We start from the raw sequence: 6,260 nt of genomic DNA, 5'->3' as shown, positions 1-6,260 counted from the left end.
CTCATATATATATGTACTTGAATATATGTAATTGAGTGAGACGCAGAGCAGAGATTTAGGTTTCAGCGATTTGATGTATATAATATTTTCGTTTAATAAAAAGAAAAATATAAGAGTGAAACCAGTGGCGTAGCGAGAAAAATGTTTCGGGAGGGGCTGTAGAAATCAGTTTTTTAAAATATTCTTTTTTATATTAGTGACACATTTAGTAAGTATAAACAAAAAAAGTTTCGTTTAAAACAAAATTAATTCAATAGCAAAAAGTTATGATAATTTATATACATGTCGTTGTAATGTCGCGTCAAACGTTTCGCTGACGCTGCATATAAATTGTCATAATTTTTTTACTATTACATTTAAAGATCTAAAACTTTCCAGAAAACTTCTTCAAATATTCAACTACAATGTAGCATTAATGAAAATTTTTAATTTGAAAATTCGTAACACAACTTTAATGTTTGAAAAAGAAATCATTAAACTCGACAAAATATTATTAAAAATCCGCCATTTTGTTGTAAAGTGCTTCGAAAATTTCGGAATAGCTCTACAAGTCGCAGAATATGTCAAAGATTAGTGTGTAAAAATTTGAATAATAAATATTAATATCCGACTGAAATTTCGCGAGTCGAAGTGCTGCCGTTCTCCCAACGCCACTTTTTGCGATTGTACTAATAGCAACATTTTTCTTCCGTGTAATTTATCGAATTTTTGTTTACGCCAAATACAAAGGACACAATCAACAAATATATTTTTAATACATAATAAACGATATTTTTGCTAATTAAATTAAATGTGAGAACTTTGAGGAAGCGCGAGGATAGTTCTTACCTTGATCAAGTTAATTTCTGACCAAAACTGTATGTAAGAATGAAATGAAATACTAAACTGAATTAACTGTGTCGAACTGAACTAAAAAGAATTAACTGTGTCGAACTGAACTAAAAAGAATTAACTGTGTCGAACTGAACTAAAAAGAATTAACTGCACTGAATGGAAGAATAGAATTAACTGTGTCTCGACTGCTTTTGACAGCTTCTTTTATATTTTGGAAATGAATGTGGGAGTGTCCTTTCAGGACCAATCAACACTCCTCAAAATTTGGTAGAACCTATACTCGCGCTTGGTTCCTTAAGATAAGGTAGCACGGCTCCGCGTAAGCCCTACTCCCCACTCTACAGGTTTAATCTTAATAGTTGAGAGTTTTAATTTATAATAAAAATTCGGTTTTCCTTAACTAACATCCTTGTGCGAGGCGAATCTATTACATTCTAAATTATATATCTAAAATTAGTTTTAGTTTTATTAGAAGAAAAAAGAAAAAAAGGAAGAAAAAGATATTCGTCCTCGCATTCAGAAAGATTTCTATTTTGTTATAAATTGCTTAATTATTAAACACAAATGTAACATACATTATCACTAATATACTGTTAATATACGCTTTTATTTATTATTTAATAGAAATGCTTCTTTGAAAAAAGATCGTGGAATATTCTTATACATTCTTTAGAGTAGGTAATCTGTGTGACGCATAAAGGTACATAACGTGATCTATCTGTTGGTTTGAATGTTTAAATAAGGAAAAAGATATATAAAAAAGAAACGGAATTTTCGGTTTCGAAATAAAGATAAAATAGGGACGAAGTATCAAGACTATGATGAAATATTAACCTAGAGATAAAATAAAATTAAGGTATGAATCATATATTTATAATAACGAAAGAGAGAATTTTGTCGGGATGTAACAGTAAATACAAAAAAGATGTCGGAATTCTGCAATATGCGATTGATCTTGAGTAGCGTCATGAAGGTCATGTCAAAGCGATTTGAATTTTTTTAATGGGAAGGTCAAGATCTTTACAATGCCAACCAAGGTCAATCACATGTACCCATGCATGTAATGCATTACTTAATATCCAACAACTTTTGTCTCTGAAACATTTTTCAAAATAACCACTTCCCTCGTTTTTAAATGGAGTATACGAATGGTCTGAAACACCCGGTTTATATGTATATATAGTATACATATACGCTTTAGTTACGACTAAAACTTTTACGTGGCTAAAAATACAGTAATTACATGCGAATACCAAACGTAGAACACTCCCAGCAAGCAAGAAACTTGAAAAATTCTAGCAAGCAAGAAAATTGGAAAACTCCAGCAATATTGCAGCAACGGTGTAATGTTGCTTATACACTGAGAAAAAAAAGTTGTTAACTTGACTAAATGCGTTTAGTTCGTAATGAGTATTTAGTTCCAATATTTATATATTTAAATATTGGAACTAAATACTCATTACGAACTAAACGATAAAAGTAAGTAAAATCGTTACCATTATCCCAAAAATGTAATTGCGTTACCATGAACATTATTCAAAAATAAATGTGACGTCGTCCATTCGTTACTGAAAAAAGTAACTTGTAATGCGATGTTACAAGTAACGCGTTACTTGCCAACCTTGATTTCTAGTATATAATAATAATTGTTATTATTAACATAATTATTAATACAAGAAAATTTCTAGCATATACACTGAGAAAAAAAACTACTATTTCAAAAAAATATTCAGTTGATTCAACTAAATGTAGCGGTCACGGGTTGTCAAGCAAATATTTGTTAATTTAACTAAATATTTGTTAATTCAAACAAATAACATGTTTTAAATTACAAGATTTTGTTAATCTAAATATATAAATATTTGAACTAAATACTCATTACGAACTAAACGCATTTAGTCAAGTTAACAACTTTTTTTTCTCAGTGTATAAGCAACATTACACCGTTGCTGCAATGTTGCTGGAGTTTTCCAATTTTCTTGCTTACTAGAATTTTCCAAGTTTCTTGCTTGCTGGGAGTGTTCTACGTTTCGCATTCGCATGTAATGTTCTAGCATGCTTGTAACGTGTATATGAAAAAAATTTTCCTATCTCTCTCTCGTATGTATAATATATTGATATGTTATAATAATAATTATTCAAGGATGAATCTGATTGGCAAATCTGATTGTCGTACTCCGCGAAAACATCGTATGACACCCCGGAAATGTGCAATTTTAATGCATTAAGAGTCAGCACATGAGCGGAAAACATTTATTTTGAAAATTGTGCCTTAGCGGAAGCGTTTATTTTGATAGTCGTGTACATATAAGCCAAAAATACTAATTTAAAGTTCTGCGAATGAAACAGCGAAATGTACGTTCTTTATTTTAGATTTAACTTTAATAGTGAATTTGGATTGGACGATTCTATTTTATATCTTAGTGATATTGATTTATCAATTACTTGATAAATTATCTTTTTATTTAGTCATAGGTTATAGGTCTTGGAGAGATAAAGCACATCGAATTTTTTTTTAGTACAAAATTATAAAAGTATACACTGAAAAAAAAAATAGTCAATTTTAATAAATATTTAGTTCAATACTGCCAACTAAACATTTACTTACAGTAAATAAATATTTGTTGAGTGAAAAAAAAGATTGTTAAATCAAATTAATATTTCTTATATCAAATAAATATATCTTTATATTTAATACATATTTAGTTGGCAGTATTCAACTAAATATTTATTAAAATTGACTATATTTTTTTTCAGTGTACTTATAGATTTATATTTGCCTTATATTTTTCCACTAATGGTCAGTGTTGCGCTTAGATAATTAAAAATTATTTAGATATAGATCAGATAAATCACACAAAAATGTATCCTAGATAAGATATAGATGATTAATTTTACATTAATCTGGATAAAAGATAAAATTTAAAAAAATGTCATCTAGATAATTTTTAAGATAATTTTGTTTTTAAGTAAATATTAGGTAGTAAAACGATTTAGGATATAAAAAACGCGATTTCATGTTTTTATAAATCTTTATTTTTTAAGAACAAAAGTTTTTCGAACATTTCGTCTGATAATTGATTTCTACGTGGAATTAATATTTGTTGTCCGCAACTAAAAAGGCGCTGTACTGGCGCTAATAATGGCAATGATGTGTTATACATAAAAAAAATTTGTTTGACGTGTGGATACAAATTAAGAATATTTATTTTCTTTAGATTTATTTTTTAAATATGAAAGTACTTCAATATTGCTTTGAACGACTGGTGTCACACTATAATCTCAGTTGTTTTGTCTATATCACGAAAAAAATTCTCCTCACTACTACTAATACTACTACTACTGGAAGTTAATTGTTTAGCAATAAATAATAAACCGTGGATCGATTAAAAACTAACATTAAGTTTTAAATGGCTCTTTCCACGTGTGCAAGATTGAGATAGCGAATTCTTATTAAAAAAATAATTTATATTTCACACATATTACTCATAAATAAACGTTTCGGTCATCAGACCGAATATTTTCAATATTCAAATAATAATGTATACAAAAGACTTACAATAATCTTTCATCAATAACATAACCTATTTTAAACCATGATTTACGTTGTTCAATATTCCACATTTATATAAAATTCCATTTATATAAATGTGAAATATTGAACAACGTAAATCATGGTTTAAAATAAGTTATGTTATTGATGAAAGTATTATTGTAAGTCTTTTGTATACATTATTATTTGAATATTGAAAAATACAAATCGATCATTATTTCATTAATCAAATCGAAATTATTTTATAGATAGATGAAGTGATAACGTCCTTATCGAACTAGTAAATGGAAAGAATGATTTTGTCGGAGCTTAATGTTATTATTATATAAATATTAAACTAATTAAAATAATTATGTTGGGCCATAAAAATAATTACACTGCAAATCCAAATGTGTAATAATGAGTGCCTTCATATATGTGTGATTTCGTTTCCGTATAAAAATAATACACACACTACACTACTTACAAACATAGGTACTTACACATTTGAATATGTAACAGTGAATGAAAGTAACGTATTACTTGTAATACCGTTATCATTACAAGTTATTTTTTTTGATAACGGACTGACAACGATGTTATCTTTTCTAAATTATAAATTACTTTATGTGGTTTATGATATAAAAAATTAATATAAAATTAGAGCATATAACCACACACTCGGAGGAATGAGTGAAAGATTTATATATTCGATAACATGTCTAATAGGCTAACGTTTATTCTATTACAATACAAAACTATGCCATAACATTATTATCAATATAAAAGTCTAGACGTTTCGACCTTTAATATGGTCTTCATCAGTAACAATTTGTATGTATGAGCCAATTTAATTACATTAAACCTAACATGATCGCAATGAGATGATTATACAATGTTAGAATGCAAATCTTAAACAGTTGAACCTTATTAATAAAAATCGTAATTTCTGTGATTGCCCATCTTTTCTATTTTGTAGCTTTGTTCTTTTCAGTTATCTTTTCTATTTTGTAACTATTTAGAGCCGGCGAGTTGCGCCGGATTGAGATTATCAGTAACAGTAACGTAGTTACATTTTTTGGTAACGGTAATGAATTTTACAGTTATGTTTATCATTACTTTTTATATTTGGAATATATTTATTATAATTATTTATCTGATGATATATATATAATGCCAATATGAGCTAATACAAGGTATCAGTGTGTGATATAATCAAAACTTTATTAAGCAATTGCTTAATAAAGTTTTAATTATAAAAAAGATATACGTTTTGATTCTCGTTTCGAGTCCTCTTCAGTACATAAATTAATGACGCAAAAACAATTAATTAAAAGTAAGATCGCATTATGACGACTGTGTCCAATCTTAACGGAAAGTTATACATCAAATTGACAGATTTGTTATAGAATACAAATAAAATATTTTATTATTTTGACAGAGAGTCATGTCTTAAGGTAACTTAAGTCACTTACATGTAACGTTGAATCGGAAAAACATGGTATTACACCTACTCCGTTATTAAATTAAAAATTTTTTTTCACTGTAATTGAACAAAATTAGTTAAATATTAATTACTAGTCACTATTGACGTTATTAAGAAAAATTATTAAGAAGAATTAAAACTTACACAGTGAGTATAAAACGATGTTAACAGTTCAAACGACGAATAATGAGATGTTAAAACAGATAAAGTCGCATTTGAAAAATAAGGTACACAAATAATTGTTCATACCTATATTCGATCTTCAATTTTTGATCCCGTGCTTAAAAAGATTTGATAGAATTAGATAAGAAAAATCTCTATCTGATTAATACTCGTATTCATAATCGATAATCGAGTCAGGCCTATGTCACATTGAGCGGTTCATGCGGCAGCGGAACAAAATTCCAC

Source organism: Trachymyrmex cornetzi, unplaced genomic scaffold, assembly GCF_001594075.2.
Source record: "Trachymyrmex cornetzi isolate Tcor2-1 unplaced genomic scaffold, Tcor1.1 scaffold138, whole genome shotgun sequence".
Classification (NCBI taxonomy): domain Eukaryota; kingdom Metazoa; phylum Arthropoda; class Insecta; order Hymenoptera; family Formicidae; genus Trachymyrmex; species Trachymyrmex cornetzi.
Note: the sequence above shows the minus strand (reverse complement) of the source record.